Source organism: Eschscholzia californica, unplaced genomic scaffold (assembly GCF_041429995.1).
Source record: "Eschscholzia californica isolate CP2 unplaced genomic scaffold, dmEscCali1.0.p SCAF_6, whole genome shotgun sequence".
Taxonomy (NCBI): Eukaryota; Viridiplantae; Streptophyta; class Magnoliopsida; order Ranunculales; family Papaveraceae; genus Eschscholzia; species Eschscholzia californica.
Window position 1 is genome coordinate 174742 of NW_028238483.1, and position 24071 is coordinate 198812.

A 24071-nucleotide genomic window follows, 5' to 3' on the forward strand; every position below is an offset into this window, starting at 1 on the left:
AACCCTAAACCCTAAACCCTAACCCTAAACACCCTAAGCCCTAAACCCCAAACCCTAAACCCTTAACTCCTTAAGAAGTTTCTGGGCGATTGTCCCTTGAACCATTCAAGGCGACATCCCTCGTCACGTAAGCCGAGTAACTCTTACTCTCTTTCGTTTTAAGGCAAGTAACTCCTTACTTCCTTTGTTTTAAGGCAAGTAACTCCTTACTTCCTTTGTTTTAAGGCAAGTAACTCCTTACTTCCTCTTGTTGCTCTTTATCGAATCCTATTCGATTTTTCCTCCCACTTGTCTTCTTTGAAGGACCTTCCTTTTAACGAAGACACCATCGAGAGCAACAATCTCATTGTGTTTCGATGACTTGTGAGAAAATCCCGTTCTTTTTCTTGAAGAACTTATGTCTAACACGCTTTAGACATTAGAATAATTGACAAATTTTAGAACTCCTTCTAAAATAATATCCATATCCATATTCTTTAGTCACCCTGACCCACTTCTCGATTTAGGATTTGTTTCCAAAACTTCTCCAAAATCAAGTCTTACGTCCATTCTAATCACATTAATCGCAGACTTTCATGTCTAACATTATTTTCTACGATTAACTGAACTCTTGTACTCTTACAAGATTTAGAATGACTAAGTCGGATCATTCGTTAAAATTACTTAAAAGTTAGATAGGCTCCTTTAAGAACATCATAAAATATCTCATATTTTATTCACTCCCATAATCTCATTTCAGAGTCAATGTTCTAAAAAGAAAACGAAATACTAAAACTGCTTTAAAGTATTGCCTATCGAGTCTATGATCCTTCTTGAGCTTTTCCAGCAACTCTTGCCTTCTTAGCTTTTGACAGGTTCATCTCCTCTTCAATAAATACTCAGCTCCCTCTTGCTCCTGTCATTCATAATGATAAAAGTCTTTTAGGTATCTCATACCTTGAGGAATTTGTATTTAATTGAATAACTTTTAATAATTTTTACCTTGACCGGAACTCCCAGTTCCGTCGTTTAGTTCTTCCAAGAATCGCGGGCAATCTCTTAATCGAATATGAGATGTACTACCGCACATAAGACATCTCTTGTTAGGAAGGATAGTTCTGGGTCTCGGTGCTTTCTTGCCCATTCTCTTGCCAGACGGCTTCCTTCTCCTAACGTCTTCCGTTCCCGTATTTACAGTTTCCTGAACACCTAGAATTTCTTCTAGAGTTTCAGGGGTGCTGAACCTACTTTCAGCAACTTCCAGAATCGCCAGCAGACTTTCGAAGGATACCCGGCCAAACTTATCTTCAAAGTTCGCTACTACATCCTGAAACCTTTCATCCAATGAATTCAGGATGATGTCAACAGCCATCTCGACTGGCATAGGAGACCCCATCCATTCCATGTCTTTGAAGTGATCAATCATCTCCAAAACATGATAACGGACGGATTTCCCTTTCTCCAGTCGCATTCCCAGTGTCACCATTGTGATTCTAAATCTTTCCATTCGACATTGTGTTCCAAACACTTCCCTTAGTCGTCGAATAATGGTGTATGCCTCCATTTCAATGAACATATCTATATATTTTCTTTCCATGGCCATTAGCATTAATCCGGTTACTGGCGCTGACTTCCTTCGAATATCGTCTACTTGCTTACGTTCTTCATCAGAAGAAGTTTCTGAAAGCACGGGGATCGGAATGTCCAATACTTCTGCGCTTTCTCCTAGAACCTTTCTCAGGTTCTTCTCCCATTGAACGAAGTTGGTATCGTTCAATTTCTCAAGTATGGTATAGAGGTTGAAGATGTTCTTTGTCATAATTAAACTACATGTAAGAAATGCGAAAGTGATTAAACTTGTTATCCTGACAATTTTCTTAATTTGCCTATATTATTCTACTTTTGTTGTCCCCTTAGAATAATATAATTCCAAGATCCCATTCCTTCGAAATTAAGCGTACTTTGGCACTGCCCTTAATTCGTCGTCCTGGGTGAGTAACTCCTTACTGATCATACTCCTATGACTCTTGGTTAACGATTTAAACATTAAATCGTCCTTTAGCCTCGAAGTCCAAAACCCTTTTGCTGACTCGTTTGAGAATAACCATTTAGACATGTAGACCTCTTCATAGATCTACCCGTATTGTCCCGAGGTAAAAGATGGTACCCTGCTTTGGCATGACCCACCATCGATGAACAAGGGCTCAACAGGTGTCTTAATCTGGATAGGCTTTACTCAAAATTCTTTTTGGGACTTATTACGTAATTTATAAAGTTGCGTTACTGTGAACTCTTGCATAACCATTCATGATTTATTACGTAAAAGTTTATGTGGGTTTGCGTAATGATTTGTTAAATCTTAGTATTACCCCTTAAAAGATCTCATCTTTTAAGTTTATTTCTTGTTCGCTATGGTTCGATTGGATCCATATCCAAGAACCTCTATTGACTACTCCCACTTGAACCATGATCTCATCATTCAGTTCGTCAATAGATTCTAAGACCCTATACTCTAAGTATTATTCGGGTACAACTCCTTGCGCTTAGAACAAGAAACGATAATCCTATCTAAAGGTATATTATTCTACGCAATCACACACATCCATACATACAATAATATGACAATCATAATAAACAACGTATGTATCCTAGATTCATCTCTAGATTTTGCTATGTTCCGTACAGCTATTCGTGGGAATTTGTGACATCTCTATGTCCAATGGGCTCTATAGTTTCGTATTCACAATACTTAAACTAGAAGCACATTACGTTTCTTCCTTAATTGTTTCCTAAATCAATATAAGGAAAAACTCCGTTCGGGCTCTTCTCTAACCCGGGTCTATGTCGGAAAAAATATGCTCGGAACCGGGAGAAAAGTCTGAAAAACTCCCTTTTAGATCATGGCCTAAAAGCCCTTGAGTCACACTCAAAAAGATCTGAGTCAACCCTGGTCAAAGTCCCTTGACTGGTCTCTAGTCAACTCTTGACTCAACCTGGTCAAGGTTCGGTCCTTGAGACAGCACCTTCCTGTCGTGCTTAGTCTCTCGGGCAGACGCGTCCTAGCCCAGCTAGACGCTTTTGTCCTAGGACAGACCATAGACATCTCGGGTGAGATGTCTAGGATGCATCCTGGTCGCGTCCCAGACGCGTCCAGACCATCCGGTCACCTTACATCCCTCTCGGGTACTCAATCCGAGAGGTGTTGGAACTTCCAGACGCGTCCCGTACGTGTCTGGACCTGGGACAGCACATGTGCCATCTCGGATGTTCGGTCCGAGATGCACCCGTGCTCCACAGTCGCGTCCCAGACGCTTCTGTGCACAGACGGCAAGGCCATCCTACCTGGGATGCCTTCTGGACGCGTCCAGACGCGTCCTAGACGCTTCTGGATGCTCCAGTCGCATCCCAGTCGCGTCTGGAAGCTTCCAGTCGCATCTAAGATGCTTCTGGTCGCTCCAGACGCATCCTGAATGCGTCCGGACACCCGTCCAGTGTCTCGGTCCTAGACCGAGACTCTAATAGGTTCCCTCGAGCGCGTCCCAGACGCGTCAGGGATGTCCGAGACGCTCCTGTCTCGGAATCCTATTCCGTCTCGGACTGGGATATCCCAGACGCGTCTTCCACGCGCTGGGACTTCCGGGACCCGAGAGTCTCGGACTCCTAGTCCGTGTTGGACTGGGATATCCCAGACGCGTCTTAGACGCTCTGGGACGTCCGAGACCCGAGAGTCTCGGACTCCTAGTCCAGCTCGGACTAGGATTCCCGGTCCTTCACGGACTGGGATTTCCAGTCCGTGTCCCTGTCTGTCTCGGACTATCTGTCCGAGACGTGTTGGTCCGACCCGGACGCGTCCTGGACGCGTCCTGTCCGGTCCGGCCAGCTGGGTTTCCAAACTTTTTGGAAATCCAACCGTTCCAACTGATTTTCTTTTGTTTTTCTTTGTTCCAGCTGCTGTTAGGTACTGTTTTTGATCAATTCATCAGCCAATCTTCATGGTTTTGATGATTTTTATCAAAATTCTAATACCCTAAAGCTTGTTTATGAAAACTCTTTTCATAAAACTATGTTTCTAGTGTTTCTAGGTCATGAATCTCATTCAAAACCCTAATTTGATCTCATCAAACTATGCTTGAATCTCTATTCAAACATCAAAAACACTAGTATCTAGTTGTTCAAGTATGGATCTAATTCGTCTAGACAAAGATAGTTCATCCAAACGGCTCGTGATGCCACTGAAGGGGATTATACTAGGGTATCTCATACACCTAATTGTCTAGTGTTGGTAGCGGAATCTCAAACATCATATGTTTAACACTAGTTTCCAGGATCTATACATGAACATACCAATGAACTAGATTGGAAAGATGATTACCTCTTAATCGTTTTCCCACGAACTAAATCTCGACCAGTATTCGGAAGATAAGAGCTCCAAGTGTAGCTCCTCTACTTGAGACACCGAGTAATGACTTGAACTCCCTCCTTTCAGTCAGCTAGGACCTTCTTGAAGGTTGAGATGAAGAACTCCTTCTTCTTGACTAGATACTTTAGAAAACTCCTTTTCTCTCTCTCTCTCTCTGAGATGTATATTCTGAAACTCTTTCAGTTAACCCTCAGACTCTTAAGAATTCAATCTGAATTGCCTCTCTCTTTAGGTTGTATAATTAGGTATATATAGAAATCCCTAGAAGAGGTATTAGACTCAAACTAGGATTCCATAAACCTAATTATTAGGCAACACCCAAAATACCCTCCATTGGGTCACTTAAGGTGGCCGACCAACATAGCCCTTTATGGGCTTCCTTGGCCGGCCCACTTAGGGCCTAGCCGGCCATCACATGGCCGGCCCTATTTCCTAGGTCGGCCATCACATGGCCGGCCTTCCTAAAGCCATTCCGGGCCTCCCTTTTGGGCCCGGACATGTTTATCTCTTCGGACTTCTCTTAATCTTTCAGGACTTACCAATAATGGATCCAATCCACTTATTTGTCATTATCCATCTAGTCAATTCTCTCCGTTCAAATCACTACTCTGTTGTGTAACCCTTGTAGGATCCGGTCTATGTTAGCCGCGAATCAACTCTTGATTCGACGATCGTAGTTGGCTTCTAGCTAAGCATTACGACCCCTAATTGGACCAGACTAATGATCTTCCGAGTAAGGTCATTAAGATCCTATTAGCCAAATTGTACGCATTGCATCCTTGGTCGAAGGACACTCCTTCGGAAGGATACCATTCCTTCAGACTTTAGGCATTATATCCTTCAGAAGCGTGAGGGATTCTACTAGCTTTTCTCTGAGCGTAGGATTCAGTCTTGAACCGATCTGTATTTTATGATCTGTTAGCTTTGAGTGAATCTGTACTTCATCCATCTCCTCCATAGTTGGCTTGTCTAGGTCACTATGGAGTAGTTGTTCTGTCTGTAATTGTTATAAGGGAGCTTTGGGCGTCTTCAAGGTGTTTTTGTAGCAGTTTCGAGACGTGCTCTGTTCGCCTTTGACTTCACATGCCCCCCACGGAGTAAGGAACCTTATAACTTGGTGGAAGGTTGATGGGACCGCCCTCATGTTGTGGATCCAAGGACGTCCAAGTATGATGTTGTAGGCAGAGGGACTGTCGAGTACTACGAAGGTTGTACTCATGTTGATTCCACCTGCAAAAACAGGTAAAAAAATTTCGCCGAGCGTGTACTTTTGCTCGCCACTGAAACCGATGAGAATGGTGGGCCGGCGACATATACTCGTTTCTTCCAGTCCCATTCCTCGCAATGCATGTAAAAACAACACGTTAGTAGATGAACCATTATCAACAAGTATTCTTTTAACAAAGACGTTCGAGATAGTGAGTGAGATAACGAGAGCGTCATGATGAGGGTTGACGAGCCCTGATGCTTCATTGTCAAGGAAGCAAAGAACTTGATGAGTGAAGGCACATGAAGAGGCTTTAGGTGAGTGAGCAGCTGGGTTGGCAGCGATACGAGCACTTCTTTTGGCGGCTGAATGACTGACTCCGCTTACTTCTGATCCTCCTGTGATAACCAAACATGTTTTTGTTGGAGTTGGTTCCTCTGGTTCCTTTGGATGAACATCTCTTTGGGCTATAGTGTTTTTCCCTTTATCTGTCAATAGGTCAGTGAGGTGACCTCTCTTCAAGAGTTCAACTACTTCTAGTCGAAGGGCTATGCAATCAGCGGTCATGTGCCCGTGGTCATGTGGAACTCACACCACTTGGTATTGTCTCTCTTATCACTAGGAGTTTTTGTCTTGGCGGACCATCTTACTACATTGCCCATTCCTTTCATTACAGCGACTACTTCGACAGGTTCAATGTTGAGATTGTATTCTGGAATTTTGGAGCGAACAGGCGCTTGATTTTTATCACTTGAACGCCCAGAGGGGGTGCTGAATGGTTTCCTATTCTCTCTGGACAAGGGTCCTCTGGATGTTGGATATGGTTCTGCATGTCGACGATCGGTCCTTCTGTCGGACTGTCTAGAGCGTCGATCACTGTTTCTTCCTTCATACGAGTATGACCTGTTTCGGTGGGCTTCGTCTTCTTCCCAACGAATTTCTACCTACGCCCTTGCTAATATGTCTTCCATTGTAGTGCAGTTGAACTTTGTGAGTTCTTTGTAAAACTCTCCATCTGGTAGAAGACCTTTTCTGAAGGCGTCTACAGCAGTTTCCTGGTTACAATAAGGGATAGATACTTTCTCCCTGTTAAATCTTCCCACATAGTGGTTCTCCTCTTCTTTGGTGGACTCGGTACAAGTCACCAGAAAGTTTTTCCAACTTTTTGCTGCTGGAGAATTGTTCAACAAAGGTGTCCGTCAACTGGGCAAATGACGCAATCGAGTTATTTGGGAGGTTTGTGTACCACTTCAATGCTGGTCCGATGAGACTAGATCCAAAAATTTTACACATGCAGGCTTCACGCAGGTCTCTTGGAATAGCTGCTGTTAACATCCTCTGTTTGTAAGAGGCGATGTGGTCATCTGGGTCAGATGTACCATCATACATCTTCATGTTCGGGAAAGAAAACTTCTTTGGCATCTCCACCAACGCGATAGCGTCGACAAAGGGCGAGTCAGCGTAGCTGTGAGGAAGACTCTTTTTGAAAGGAGTGGGCATTCCTGGAATACGTGTAATCAATGCTTCCATCTCTGCCAATTTCTTTGCCATTTCCTGTTCTAGAGGAGTACCTGTAAACGTAAACGGAAGCGAATCAGAAGATACATTAACTCGAGTTGATCCATTTGTCATAGGATACATAGTAGGTAAAGTATATGGGAGAGAAGAGTAAAAGGGTGTAGTAGTTGGAAGAGTTTGATGCGTGTGCTGGGAGTCACGTAATGGTGTGACAGGAGTAGCGGTAGGGATTGGAGTTGATCCTCCAACTGTTACAGGAATTTCTTGACTCGAGGGGCCTGCTCCTTCTGTACATGTAGGAACTAGTCTGGCATTTCTCGAGGTATGAATTCTGGAACCTCCTGGAGTCGTCATAGAAAGTTCAGTAATTTTTCCCTGGAGTAATTGGTTCTCTGCTCTAACCAACAGGTTCTCTTCTTCCAACGCTGTGAAGCGTTCAGAGTTCTCTCGTACTTGAGCGGTAAGTGCAGCAAGTTGAGCAGAAACATCAAGAGGCGTAGATGTCATGTTCTCTTCCATTTGGCTGATTGTCTTCGTTGTTAGTTGCTGAGGCCCCACGGTGGGCGCCAAACTGTAGACGGTGAGAAGTCTACGGGTCGGAAGTCAGAAGGTCAGAAGCGTGAACGTCTTCTGAAATTCCAAACGTCGAATTCTTGATTGATGGGCACCAACAACGTCTAGAAGAAACCAGCAAAAGAAAGTGAACAAACACGAACAAACCCGTGAAGACTTGGGGGACACCGGGATGGTGCCTGCCAAGGGCCCTCCGACGGTCAAGTCAGCAAAGTATTACAATGAATAATAAATGAAAAGCCAAGGGTATAACCGTTGATGTATAATTGGAGAGTGGCTAGGCTCGTAGAATGACCGGAGTTCGAATCTACAGGAGTGAAATGATCAGAAGTATGAGAGTAGATGTTACCAGTAGCGTCAAGCAAGAAGAAGGTTGTGATTTCCTTGAAGACGTCTGGAAGCGTCGAGCAGGAAGCATCGAGCAGGAAGCGTCGAGCAAGGATAAGCTTTAACACCCTTGAGGCGTCTAGTAGTGTCCACGACCAGATGCAGGTGAACTTGTATGCAAAATGTCTCAAGGACATTCGAAGAACAGAGAGCGAGTGGAGAAAGAAGAAGTAGTATGGGTTGCTTTGCTCTGCATTCGATGCCTTGAGAAATGAAAGTGCTCCTCTTTATATAGGCTTGAGGAGTGATCGGTTGGGGGGAGTAAAGGCTTGACCGTTACAGAGTTAATGCATGGCAAGATACCTGGGATGTGGTGACGTGTACACGAGTTGTACATGCACAACGGTTGTGCATGTTCTCTGGTAATGACTCTCAGTGTGCATGTACATGGTCTCATTATTTATGTGAGACGTTACCAAATTGTTGCCTTTCATCAATGGGGGGATATTCGTTGCTGGAGTTACGTTGACCAAGTCTGAGATCTTTGTCATTATGGATATATTTGACATGTAGAGGATCTCTTCATTAAGTAATCTCTTACACGTGGTGCGTGGAGATATAGACGTGTCGAGCGCCAGACGTGTGGAGATTCGGGCGTGTGGAGTTTTGTGCATGTGGAAACTCTTTGCACGTGATTGGGCTTTGACACGAGTTTTAGGGTCTAGTCGACGAGGGCCCATTAAGAGACTTCTGGGCTGGGCCCAAACAAGGACAAGCGAGCCGAGTTGGGCTTGACGTCTCAATGGACATTTTATCGTCGAGGGCCCAGGTGTAGTTTTTGGTCAACACAAACATCAAAACTAATAAATTGTCATCCATCATTCATAACTCAATGAAAATAAAACAATGAAGAAGTTGGATTATATCTTGAAACGCTATCAAATTCTCCTTCCATTGAAAGTATATAAAACTTTCTCTCTCTAGAATTTAGAACCTAAAACTAAATCAACCCCCTTAAAAGCCTCTTCAAACAACAAGCAAATTGATTAAATCACCAAAACCTAAAAACATCAACTTATCTTATAGCCAAAATCGATTCAAACCTCAGAAATTTTAATCGGCGTCGACAATCCAACTCGGTTCGTTCATGAGAAAAATTCAAGTTCCTGATTTTATTAGTTAGATTATTACTAGGTATTTCTAATTGAATGAAGGATATTTTTGACTCTTAAAAAGTTGGTGCCTTTAAAAATGTCCTTCAAACCTATTTTTATAACTTACTTGGGGCCTAGCTAGTTAAAAAGATGGGTTGTCTTTTTAACAAAAAAAATACAAGATATTGGGCCTCCGACCCATTTTCCTGAATTTGATATTATATTCTTATTGGGTAAATTTATAAAAATAACATATTTTGTATTCCAAAAGTGTCAAAGAAGATATATGTGACCCAAATAACATGTATATTTTAGTATATCACATTATTTTGAAGAAAATCCATTATGTAAATCATATTTTCAATATAACCATAACATGGTTAAAATGTCTTCTAACCATTAGAATATCTACCCTCTAGCACCATCAACGTTCATAGTAATCAAATCAATTTAGGGTTCCTCTATAGCCACCCCATCTTTTTTCGCTCTTAGCCCTATTCCTTAGTTGTTCAAACACAGTACGGATTACGTCTAGTCTGTGTGCTCTCAGATTGCCCCAGTACGTGGGGGTACTAAAAGAGAGTATGGACCAAGAGTAAATAAGAGGGACACCTAGGGACGCTTCCATCAATTTATTTGCTTCATTTGATCCAATTTTTTGACTTGATAAGTAATTTGATTAAATATTTTTGTTTTTGTTTACGAAGTATTCAAATACGACCCAAAATTACACAACGTATTGGAAGTGACATACGAAAACTACAAAAAATGCAACGCAACAGCACCGATCACGACCTACACCTCGGGGAATGATGCAATAAGCTTCAAAAGCAAGGGACATTATTATTTTATATGTGGAATTCCATCCCATTGTGATGCTCACAAGCAAAAGGTAGATTTCAGAGTGGTTAATGAAGCACCTTCTCACTCTAGTCCAGCACCTGCCCATAAGAATGAACCAGCAGCACCTGCCCATAACCATTCTCATGTTTCTGCTCCTGCTCCTGCTCCTGCTCCTGCTCCTGCCCCAGAAGGTTCTGGAAGTAGTGATCTTCTTCCATCATTCAGTATTGTTGTTGGTTTTGCTGGTTTGGCTTTTGTTATGCTTTTAGGGTTTGCTTGATTTCCTACAATTATGAGAGAGAGTATTGAAATGAACAGAGTTTGATTTGGTTTAATTCTCTCCTAAATAAGAGTTTTAATTACTCTTTTGTTAATGATTTGGATAACAATTATTGTCATTTGGTTCACTTTTAATAATGAGTTAATTCCTATATGGCCCCCTACTTTATGACCAGTTTCCTTTATGGCCCCTTATTTTCTGTAAATTCAAATTTGGCCTCCTATTTTCATGTAAATGCCATAACTACCCCTCCTTAAAATATTTTTTCAAAATAAAATTAAAAATAAAACATTAAATCCACCTCACTTCCCTCTCCACCACTTATCTCTCTCCACCTCACCACTTATCTCTCTCCACCTCACCTCTCTCTCTCTCCAACTCACTCCACTCTCTCTCCAACTCACCACTTATAGAGAGAAAGAGAAAGTTTAGAGTGAGAAAGAAAGAGACAACAGTAGAGAGAGAGAGAGAAATCAGTTGAGGAAAATAATTTTCCCACAGAGAAATAGTTTCCGAGAAGACGAGAAAACTATTTTCCCTAAGGGTCTGTTTGGCTGCGCAGAAGGAAATTTCGTGAAAAAAAGGTGTTTTCTTCTCCGATTCTTTTTCTTTCTTTAATGTTATTATTTTTCTTCTCTTTAATCATTATTATGCTCTCATCCATCATGAGTAACTAACTTTCCCGATCTAGGGTTAAGGTTAAGCTTTAGTTTTGTGTGATTTTCTGACTTAATCACTTTTAAGTACTTAATACTTTGATTTCTTCGCGTATCTTTCACGATAACCCCTTTCATTAGTTATACTTATGTTTGATGGTTCATATTTAGACATTAGGTCTTTAATGTTTCATGCTTATCTAATAGTTAGAGTACCCGTGATTTTATGTATCGAAACTGAAAGTTTTAAAGTAAGTGTTCTGAAAAGTCAAAATCATCCGAGGTTGGTTATTCTTCCTTGAGTTACATAAGAAGAAGATCTGAATTGCATAAGTTAGATGTCATACTTGCTAAAGTGGATCAGAAAACCCTAGATTCTCCCTTCTCATAAGTTTCCCGATTATCAACATCGATATTGATAAAGTTTAAACACAAGTAATTACTGGATAAATACTTCAGATTTTATTTCTAGATTTTGTTTACATTGGAAGCGATATCTTAGATTTAAAGAACATTACATTGAACTTGAGGAATAAGTGCGGGACTTTGTTCCTTCTAAATCAATTTTGATGAACAGTACGTTGAACTCGTTGTTGTCAAATGAAGAGGTGTTCGTCATTCAACTTAGGTGCCTGGTGATTTTAGTTGCCTGTTGGACAGGTGAGGGTTGTTTAACCCGTATTGTTCTTGAGTTTCTTCATAGTCTTCTTATGGTATCCTCATGCCCCCCAGTCGAAGTGCGGAACTCTTCTGGTGGTTTGGACTTCGACTCTGACGTCCAGCCTCTTATTGTTTTTGCTACTTTGTTGTGTCTTGGAGACAGTTCCTGTCATCACACGTAGATAGTGAGGGGTGGTTGTTGGCGTAGCCAACAACCCTCCGACGCCCAAGTCAGTAGGTGATCTTTTGGAAAAAAGGCAAAATAGGAGAAGTTTCAAGGTTAGAAGTAGTACCTTCGTAAGTGAATGGCATTCCAGCTACTGCCAATGTTGAGGCCATCTTTTGATTGAAGTTTGTAAGCTCCTTGTCCCACTACCTTGGTAATGACGTATGGGCCCTCCCAAGTAGGGGCTAACTTGCCAGCTCCTGTTTCCTTAGTATTTTGAAATACTTTCCTCAGAACCCAATCGCCAACTTTGAATGTACGAACCCTGACGTTCTTGTTGTAATGTTTGGCTGCTTTCTGTTGGTATGCGGCATTCCTTATTGCCGCCATGTCCCTTACCTCGTCTACCGTATCCAGGTTATGGTTAAGTAGTTCCCAATTACTCTCTTCTGTGGTCCATTGGTATCGGGCAGATGGAACTCCTGTTTCAGCTGGTATCACTGCCTCACAACCGTATGCAAGGGAAAATGGGGTTTCCCCAGTTGGGGTCTTTGAAGTGGTTCTGTATGACCACACCAATCCTGGTAGTTCATCTGCCCATGCCCCTTTAGCTTTCTTGAGTCGTTTTTTCAGTGAGTTCATTATCGTTTTGTTTGACGATTCTGCTTGCCTATTGGATTGAGGGTATCTAGTAGTCGAAAAACTTAGTTTGATTTCCCACTCCTTGCAGAAGTCTTGGAAATCAAAGCTGATAAACTGTGAACCATTGTCTGTGACAATCTCCTTGGGAACTCCAAACCTGCAAATGACATGTTTCCAAACAAAACTTTTTACCTCGCGGTCTCTGACTTGGTGGTAGGCTTCGGCTTCCACCCATTTGGTGAAGTAGTCTGTGACAGCAAGCATGTAGACTCTCTGGCCTGGGGCCGTTGGTAGTTTGCTTACTATATCCATCCCCCATTTCATGAAAGGCCATGGGGATAAAATTGAACTTAGCTTCTCTGGAGGGAGGTGGGAAGTTTGGGCGAACCTCTGGCAGCTGTCACAACGTTTAGCATAGTCAGTAGAGTCTGCTCTCATAGTCGGCCAGTAGTAACCTGCAGTCAGTGCTCTGTTGGCCAGGCTGCGACCGCCAGAGTGGTTACCGCATTCCCCCTCATGTAATTCCTTGAGGACATACTTGGATTCCTCTTGGGTGATGCATTTCAAGTAAGGCCCAGAGTATGATCTCTTAAGGAGCTGGTCGTCCATGATGCAAAACCTTGCAGCTTTGACTTTGAGTCTTCTAGCTTCATTTCGGTCCTGTGGCAACTCATCGTTAGTTAAGTACCTGATTATTGGTGTCATCCAGGTCTCTTCTGCATCTGTAACCGCTACCTCTGAAGGCTTTGTTTTCCATACTGCCGGCCAGTGAAGTAGCGTTAGGGGGATTGTTTGTGCATCCTTGGTTGGAATTGATGACCCTAAATTGGCCAAAGCATCGGCGTGCCCATTCTCGAGCCTGGGTACCTGTTCAAAACTAACCTCGGTGAACTGACTTTGTAGTTCTTTTACATGTGACACATAGGCTGCCATCTTCACGTCTTTGGCCTGGTAGGTTCCTTGTAGCTGGTTAACTACGAGTTGGGAGTCTGATTTTATCGCAAGTTTCTGGACTCCCATCTCCTTTCTCAGGTTCATTCCTGCGATTAGGGCCTCGTACTCTGTTTCATTGTTGGTGGCTTTGAACCCACATCTTATTGCTTGTTGGATTAGGTCACCTTCTGGGGAAGTGCGAACAACACCAAGTCCTACTCCATTCATGTTGCTGGAACCATCTACTGATAAGGTCCATTTGAGTTGGCTATGTTCCTGTAGATGGAGCAATTCTCCTTGTGCCTGCACTAAGGTGTTAGGTGTAAAGTTAGCAATAAAATCAGCCAGTACCTGAGATTTGATTGTTGTCCTTGGCTGGTAGCTGATGTCATGTTCGCTTAACTCCACTGCCCATTTGGTCAATCTCCCAGACAGCTCTGGTTTGTGAAGAATATTCTTCATTGGGAAAGTTGTAACCACTACAATTGGGTGGCATTGAAAGTAAGGTCTTAGCTTCCTGGCTGCAGTAACAAGGGCAAGGGCAAGCTTCTCCAGCTGACTGTATCGGGTTTCAGCATCTAGCAATGACTTGCTTGTGTAATAAACGGGCAACTGCTTACTGTCTTCTTCACGAACAAGTACTGCACTTACCGCTGTCTCTGCAACAGCAAGGTACATGAACAACTTTTCTCCGTCTTTTGGTTTGGAGAGCAGTGGTGGGGATGTGAGGTATCTCTTCAGCTGTAGTAGAGCTTCTTCACATGCTGGTGACCACTCGAAATTTTTCCCCTTTCGCAGAGTGGTGAAGAACAGATAGCATCTCTCGGAAGATTTAGAAATGAATCGGCTAAGTGCCGCCACTCTACCTGCAAGCTTCTGGACGTCCTTGATGCATTTCGGGGAAGGAATACCCATCACCGAATTGATCTGATCTGGGTTAGCTTCGATCCCCCTTTGAGTCACCATATACCCTAAAATTTTTCCAGAGGACACACCAAAAGAACACTTAGCGGGGTTTAGTTTCATATTATACCTCCTGAGTACCTCAAATGCTTGTTTGAGGTGTTCCAAGTGTTGTTCTGCTACTAATGACTTGACCAACATATCATCGATGTAGACCTCCATAGTGTCGCCTAGCATGTTGGCGAACATTTTGTTTACGAGCCTCTGGTAGGTGGCACCTGCATTTTTTAGTCCAAAAGGCATGACTTTGTAACAGAATATACCTCTCTCCGTGACGAAGGCGGTTTTCTCCTGGTCGTTTGGATGCATAAGGATCTGATTGTAGCCCGAGAATGCATCCATGAAGCTCAAGAGTTCATGTCCGGCTGTGGCGTCTACTAGCATGTCGATGTGAGGTAGTGGGAAGGAATCCTTCGGGCATGCTTTGTTCAAGTCTGTAAAGTCAATACATACCCGCCACTTACCATTCTTCTTTTTAACGACCACCACATTAGCGAGCCAATCTGGATAGTGTACTTCTCTTACAGATCCGATGTCAAGTAGCTTCTGGATATCCTCGTTGATTACCTTGTTGCGTTCTGGTGCGAATTTCCTTCTTTTCTGTCTGACCGGGGTATGGGAAGGGTCTACCTGTAATTCATGAACTATTATAGAGGGATCTATCCCTGTCATATCTGCATGAGACCAAGCAAAACAATCAGAGTTATCGGTTAGGAATTCAATGAGTTTTTCTCTGAGAGTAGGAGCTAGTTGTGCTCCAATTTGAACTTTGTGCTCTGGGATGTTGGGGTTAATTTGGACTTCGTCTAACTCCTCCATGTTCGGTTGGTTAAGGTTCGAGTTAAGGGGCACTTTGTTCTGTAATTGCTACAAGGGCTTCTTGGGAGCCTTCATCGTGTTCTTGTAGCAGTTCCTGGAAGCTCCTTGGTCTCCTTTGATTTCCCGTACTCCCCAAGGTGATGGAATTAAACCTCAATACTTGGTGGTATGTTGATGGTACTGTCCTCATCTCATGGATCCAAGGTCTTCCAAGGATCATGTTATAAGCTGATGGGCAGTCCTATAAGGACAGTAGAACGTCGGCAGATGTTTGATTCTTCTAGTCCCATTCCTAGCAAGGCATGAAGAAATAAAACATTAGTGGAGGATCCGTTATCAATTAGTATGCGTTTAACTAACACATTTGCAATAGTGAGAGAAAGGACAAGAGCGTCATGATGAGGGTTGACGAGCCCTGAGACTTCGTTGTCAACGAAGCTGATGGTTTGGTTGGTGAAAGTTAGGGTCGACGCCTCTGTCGAGTGGGCAGTTGGATTGGCTGTGATTCGTGCACTTCTTTTGGCTGCCGAGTGGCTTACTCCACGCGCCCCCAATGCTCCCGGCGCCCAAAAACGTACTGCCAGCGTCTGAAATATCTGATTTTTTCACGTGGCACCCCCTCTTCGCGACCAATTTTCCGTCAAACGAATCTTCCCGCGATTCTGTCAGACCAAGTATCCGAAACCTACCGGCACCTCAATAATACGAGCAGGACACTCAACCTCGAAACAGCCATCGCTACGATGCAAAGTGGCACTCCCACTAGTAAAATATGATCGAGACGCGCACTCCTCCGCTGACACGGTCATACCTCACTACTCTCTAACTCCGCATCCGGACTTAGAGAGTGGGGGGCAAATTGTATGGGCAAATATCCGCCCCACTAGGTGCCTGCAGAATTTATGAACAATTGCTTCGTAAGGATAAAATCCGCGAAGCTTGATAAGGAGGCCCGGTAACGGCCCAAGACGCTAGCATGATCACCAGATCCATACCCGCTTAACACTAAGCGTATCTGACACGTGTCGCGCGATAACCACCTCCTAGTACTAAGCTATCTGACGGCTAGAAGGTTATCGCGCAATCCATAACCGCACTAATGGTGAATATTCCGTATCTTCCACTTGAAGACGGACGTTACCGGCCAGTAGCTTATCGCACACGCGGTAACATCCTGACCGTCCCCCAAGAGATTCGAATACTCATCTGACGGTCGATACGTCAGATCCCCTATCTCTTAACGTACTTCCATGAGTAATGTCACAGAATAATTACGTCGGTTACGAGCTGACCGTCATCAAGACGACCCTCCTCTACTACTATAAATACAAGAGGCTATAACCAGACCAGGGCATCCAATATTCAACAAGAGTACTCAAGTAATCCTATCCCTCTTCTTAAGCATTCACTCCGATAAGCCTATCAAAGAGCTCTCTGGTCTGATAGATCTCTCATCCAATAGTAACAAGCTGACGGGAACACCCATCCAGCAGTAACTAGCTGGCCGTATCACCTTCTTAATACCGCCACCTCCTTACCGCATCATTCATCTAGCGATAAGACGCTAGGCGTATCGTCATCATCCAACCAACGATCCTTACCGTCCGATCCTCTTACGACCAGCACCTTATTGCAAGTCTCCTTTACGACCAGCGAGTTAACGACAATACTTCATTACCATCACCCTCTTAATTACCGTAAGTAAATCACTACCGTGGAGATCTGTTCCGACAACTTCACGAGCCGCGACACCTAAGCACTCCGACGGCGGATACCCTTCTATTGCCCACTTTGACTTTCTTCTTTATATTTGATCGAGTATCTGACTTGACCGTCGGAGCCCCCTTAGGCCGGCACCATCCCGGTGTCCCAGAGGCTTCACGATCTCTTCTCTCTTTTTGTGTGCAGGTTCTTTTCGACACGTAGCCAGTCCCCGAAGCATCCGACCCGACCCGACAAGACTTTTGATCGTCGACCCGTTGACTGTCAGACTTTTCGACCCGTAGACATTTTACCGTCTACAATACTTAGTCCCTGAGGATTCGATCCTGGTCTTATCAGGTTTTACTACTTGACGCCCGTATACTTGCGTGTGTACCCTTTTGGGCTCATCTCCAAGCAGCGTGGAGAGGTCCCCCACGCTGCCAGGTAGCGTGGAGAGGTCCCCCACGCTGCCAGGCAGCGTGGAGAGGTCCCCCACGCTGTCCGACAGCGTGGAGAGGTCCCCCACGCTGTCCGACAGCGTGGAGAGGTCCCCCACGCTGCCAGGCAGCGAGGAGACGTCCCCCACGCTGCCAGGCAGCGTGGAGAGGTCCCCCACGCTGTTCGGCAGCGTGAAGATGGCCCCCACGCTGCCAGGCAGCGTGGAGAGGTCCCCCACGCTGTCCGGCAGCGCGAAAATACCCTCCACACTGTCCAACAGTATGGAGAAGTCTTCGACCCCAGTTCGTCGCACAGAGGATCCACACCGCGTTCGCTAACTCCGGGCAAAGTTCCTGAACTGACCCGCGCAAAGCAGTGCCATATTGTTATCTGAGCCCCATGCGAGTAACACGGGATCTATCCGACTTACGAGGCCACCTCTTCGAATACACATCTACGCTCTAAGAAAATAAAATATTTACTTAGAGAGTGGGGGACAAACTGTGTTGACCAAAATCCACACCAGGGCCCTCGGTACTAAAGCGCCCATTAAGATTTCAAGCCTAGCGCAACACTCTCGGGCCTTGCCCAGAAGTCTCTTAATGGGCCCTCGTCGACTAGACCCTAAAACTCGTGTCAAGCCCAACTACGTGCAAAGAGTTTCCACGTGCAAAGAGTTTTCACGTGCACAAAACTCCACACACCCGAATCTCCACACATCTTGCGCTCGACACGTCTAGATCTCCACGCTGCATGTGTAAAAGATCACCTAACGAAAAGATCCTCTACATGTCACATATGCCCATAATGACATAGATCTCAAGCTTGGTCAACGTAACTCCAGAGACAATTATCCCCCATTAATATTGACATGCATAACATGGTAACGTCTCACATAAATGTGAGACCATGCACATGCACAATCAGAGTAGTTGCCAGAGAACATGCACAACCGTTGTGCATGTACAGCTAATGTACACGTCACCATATCCCAGGTATCTTGCCATGCATTTACTCTGTAACGGTCAACCTTTACTCCTCCCAACGGATCATTCCTCACGCCTATATAAAGAGGAGTTCTTCCACTTCAGAGGGAAAAAGAGACATCGAAAGCAGAGGAAAGCAACCACTACTTCGTCTTCTCCACTCGCTCTCTGTTCTTCGATTGTTCTTGAGAAACTGACATACGAGTTCACCTGGTTCTGGACATACACACTACTAGACGCCTCAAGGGTGTTGAAGCTTCTCCTTGCTCGACGCTTTCAGTGATTGTCAAAGATACTAAAGCCTTCTCGACGCTTCCAGAAAGCATCAAGGAGGTTACAGCTTCTCACTCACTCGACGCCGCTGGTAACATCTACTCTTAAACTTCTGATCATTTCACTCCCGTAGTCTCGAGCTCCGGTCATTCTACGAGCCTAGCCACTCTCCGATTACACGTAAACGGTTACATCCTCAGGCATTTTGTTTATTATTCATTGTAATACTTTGCTGACTTGACCGTCGGAGGGCCCTTAGCAGGCACCATCCCGGTGTCCCCCAAGTCTTCACGGGTTTGTTCGTGTCTGTTCCCCTTTTTTGGAGGTTTCTTCCACACATTACTGGTGCCCATCAATCAAGAACTCGACGTTTGGAATTCCAGAAGACGTTTCCGCTTCCGACCTTCTGACCCGTAGACTTCTCACCGTCTACAGCCGCGAATTACCGAAGTGATCCGACGATCGTAAGCGGCTTCTAGCTAAGCATTACGATCCCTAATTGGACCAGACTAGATGATCTTCCAGAGAAAGTCATCGTTATCCTAACTGACAAATTGTATGCATTGCCAACTTGGTCGAAGGACATCTCCTTCAGACCGAAGAACTATATCCTTCAGGTGTAAAACAAGGAACGATAATGTTTGCTTTAATCTTTTCCCGAACGAAGTGATAGTCAATCTCAATATGCTTTCTTCGTTCATGGAAAACTAGGTTATCGGCAACGTGAAGGGAGGCTTTATTATCACCGTACTGAACCGTCATGGGAGAAGAATGATCGATACCAAAATCCTTAAGCGGATACTTCAACCATTGAAGCTCACTAGTTAGATGTGCTAGCGCACAATATTCTGCTTCGACAGATGATTTAGCAATTGTAGGATGCTTCTTGGATTTTCAAGAAAGTGGGCCAGAACCCAACATAGTAAAATATCTTATGGTAGAACGACGAGTGGAGGGCTGATAGTGCTAAAAAGATGGAAATAATCGGGCTCGGAAAAGAAGTCCGAAAAGGGTAAAAAGACACACTTATGGGCCGGGAAGGGAATCCCTTTTAGGGATTCCCCTGGCCGGCCATATAAGATGAGTGTGAAGGAGTTGAAGGAGATGTCCTTCGACCAAGGTGACAATGCGAACAATTTGTCAGATAGGACAATTGATGTGGAAGATCATCAAGTCCGATTGATTTAGGGATCGTAGAGTTGTAGCTAGAGACCAACTACGATCGTCGAATTACGAAGTAATTCGCGGCTAACTTCGATCGGATCCTACAACAGGTTACACATAAGAGTGACAAGTTGATCTAGGACATGACTAGTGGGAGTGAGATATAATCATGGGAGTGTCCCATAAACATATCTCATAGGCCTAAAAAGGAATTAGGCAAAGATAGTACAAAAGGCCCAAAAACGGGGTTTTGGGCCTAGGCCGATTCGGGCACTTTTAGGGCTCGGATTGGGCTGATTTTTGGAGGGATGTTTCCTTATGTTATGAACATTAAATCTGCCAATTTTGCTGGGTTTGGACGTCATCTCCTTAGGGAATTGAGAAAATATCAACTAGTTGCTATTTTCGATAATTTCCCTAAATCTTATTCTAAAGGGTGTTTTAGGAAACCTAAAAGGAGGTGGATTCTTATTAGGGTTCTATATAAACACTCTTAGGACAGAGAATAAGGTGTGGAATTTCTCTCTAAACTTTCTTACTCTACCACATCAAGTAGAGAAGAGAAAGTGAGCTAATTCCCATTAACTATCTATCTAGTCAAGAAGAAAGGAGTTCTTCTTCCAACCACCATTGGTGTGCTAGCTATACAACAAGGTGGGAGATCAAATTGATTGCTCGTGTCCCAAGCAGAGGAGCTACGCTTGAAGCTCTTGGTCTTCTCATAAGCAATTGGAAAGGTTCGAGGGAAAACTAGCGAATAAGGTATTTATCTTTCTAGTATTAATTAATGATCATCATAGGCTTATGCATGTGATCCTGGGAATACTAGTGTAGACATTAGATGTCTTATTTCCGCTATAAACACTAGTAGAAGGGTGTAAATCCCAACAGTGGTATCAGAGCCTCTTGCAATTAGCCTATCTTATCTAAGTTTTGGACTAATTCCATGCTTTTCTAGATAGATTATTGTGTTTAAAAGTGTTTTGAACACAAAATTTTGATTTATTTTGAATAGGATTCAAGTATTTGTCAAAAGATTTCAAAATTTGTTCTTGAAAAGAGTTTCAAAACCTAAAATTTTGATCCAAATTGGTTTGATTAAAAGAGTTTTTTTAAGTTTTTGGAAACTTGTGAAAGACAAAATTTGGATATTTTAGAATTGTTCTAAAAAGAATTTGAGATATTTTAGAAGTGTTTCAAATTTTGGAAATAGCAATTTAGAATTGCAACAAAAAAAAAAACGGAAACTAATGAGTTTTAGAAACTCAATAGGTCCGGCCAGGAAGCTTCCTGGCCGGACCAGTAGCCTGGAGGACGCGTCTGGGAAACGCGTCTGGGAGACGCGTCCCAGAATGCTGGTGGACGCGTCCCAGAATGCTGGTGGACGCGTCTGAAGACGCGTCCAGCTACTCTAGGTCGCGTCTTCAAGACGCGTCCAGTAGCTACCACCAGACGCGTCTGGGGTCCTGGGTGTCTCGGACTAGGTCCGAGACACCTAATGCTGGTCCAGTCCAGCACCAGATGCGTCTAAGACGCGTCTGGTGCTAAGACTAGCGTCCTGGCTCCGGCCAGAACGAGATCAGGCCTATTGGCCTCGGCCCGGACATGTCGGCCCTATGGGCCGTGCCATGTCCAGACCTTGTCTGAGCTCTTTTGTGGGCTTGGGCCGGGACTTGTCTAGGACTTGTCCCAGGCTTTTTCAAGGCTTTTCGGACCACGAAAAGGGACCATTATTCGAGTGGGAGTTTTATCCAAATTTTATCCCAATTCCAATCCAAATATTTCCGAAATTAACCCGGGCCATTCAAGGCCCAAACGGAATTTCTCTTTAAAATCAGATCTTGAAATCAAATCAAGACACACCATTAGTCTAATCCTTTGATGTAGACTTAAGGTCTGTACATGACATATGGATGTCGACAAAAGTATCTCCCGGATATACATGCATATATAATTGATAGCCTTGAAATATATTATATGATTGCAAGTGATGTGAATGCGGAAACTAGTATGGCCCTAGAATTTATTTCTTATTCTTGTTTTAAGCACAGATGGGTGCATGTTTTGTAATAATTTTAATTTTAAGTTTACACGATCTGCGAATCGTTTGAGTCTTGTAATTAGAGTTTAGGGTTTATGAGTCCATTGAAGAAACTCAAGGAGGAAATCCAAAGGCAAGTGGGAGAAATCAGTGGAGGTTCGAAGATGGAGATCTAGACGAACTAAAACAAGAAGCAAACCAAAGGAGATTAGATCTTCTAGGTTAGGGGTCATACTAGGATCCATATGTGCTTGATTTACTTTCTCGCGCGCATTTACTTACTTTTTTTTTACGCTTTATGTCGTGGATGTTGGTTAGGCTAATTAGTTCACTAAAACGAACGCCAGACTAGCGTAAAAGTCCCTAAAAGTAATTTTGAGTATAGTGCCTATCCAAATTAAGACACTCCTTGTGCCCTTGTTCGAGGAAGGTGGGTGCCTTCGCAGAGTACCTCCTCTAGCTTGGGACATTGCGGGTAGGCCTATAGAAGAGGCCTACATGTCTAAATGGTTCTACTCAACGAGATCAGCAAGAGAGTCTTGGATACTCGAGGCAAAAGGATGGATTTTACACTAAATATGTAATCCGTCAACCGAGAATCATATGGTATGATCAGTGAAAGTGTTCACTCACCTAAATCAATGGGAATTAAGGGCAGGGCCCTAGTCCGCTTAATCCTTGAGAGATGGGATCTCGGAATCGCATTATTCATCTAGGGACACGTTTTATCTTGAATAATGTGGCAAAAACTTAGGACTTTTTGCAAATATTATCGAATGTAATACTTAGCAAAATTCTTTTTCTATTTCATATAGTTTTACTATGGCAAAAATCAATCTTTTTAACCTATGTTCAATCCTCAATGAGGACAAATTGAACATGGATAACTTCCTTGATTGGGAAAAGAGATTGAGAAGTGTTCTCAAGTCTGAAAACAAAGAAAGCGTACTAGATACCCCTATTCCAAGGATAACTGCAAACTCAAAGGTTGAGGAACAAAAGCAGGCCAAAAGTATCCGGATGAAGTCAATTTCAGTAACTTGCCTTATGTTGGCCACCATGGAGCCTAATCTTCAAAAGAGATTCAGGAAAATGGATGCGCACACAATCATCTGTCGATTAAGGGATATGTCCCGAAACAAATCACGGTTGAGGAAGTACGAGACTTCCAAGGCAATCCGGAGTGGCATTGGAATGTCTGAATCAAAGAAAGAACTTCAACTGATTCAGAAAAACAAAGGGAAGAAGGAAGGAACTCACGGTTCCGACCAAGGTATCTATGTTATCAAAGTTAACTTAGCAAATACATTTGATTCTCAATCCTGGGTATTCGATACCGGATGTGGTGCTCATATCATTACTGATGTGCAGGGCCTTAGGGGAATCAAGTATTTATCTCCAAGGGAGCTTGTCCTACGAGTAGCAAATAGAGCAAAGGTTGTTGCGAAAGCTGTAGGAACATTCAGTCTACCTTTAGAAACTGGTCTAGTTTTAGAACTTCATAATTGCTATTATGTACCCTCTATTTCTATAAACATTATCTCTGTCTCAGAATTAGACAAAGAGGGATATCACCTATTAATAAAAAACCAGCGTTGTTCTTTATACAAAGGTGAAATGTTTTATACCAGTGCTAAGCTATACAACGGTCTCTATATTACAAATATTGAGAACGAAGTCTTGAACATAGAAACCAAAAGGCTACGATCAGATGATTCAAATCTAAGTTACCTTTGGCATTGTCGTTTGGGTCACATTAACATGACACGCATGAAGAAGCTCCATAAGCATGGACTTCTAGGTTCGTGTAATTTAGAATCATATGACACATGCGAATCATGTTTAATGGGTAAAATGACGAGGTCTTTGATGTGGCGTTAAAATGCCACATTTGGATACTTTAACTTTGATGAGTTAGTTCATTTCGGGTTTTAATTCTAATTATTTATATGTTTTCCCTGGTAGGTAGCTTCTTTGGAGTTTGACGTTTGATTTGGAATAAAACGGAGCATTTATCACTTTTTCATTTCATGTGGAAGAAATCGATAGGAAAGAGCACTAGGGGTATTTTGGTCATTTTGAGAAAATCAGAGGTTAGATGGGAAGCAGAGTCTATGGTGAACCCAACGACGAATACGGAAGTCGAATCGGAGTTGGGACGGAAAAGTTACGGAGGAAAGAAGCCGAAGGACATTTTTGTCTTTTCTGAAAATTAGAAGAAGTAGAAACAATTATGCAAGTACCCCTTGGTTACTTAATGGAGCCCAAAATCCTAAGCCCAAAGGCCCAAGAATTGAAAGAAAAGAGACAAATGAAGAAACTTGT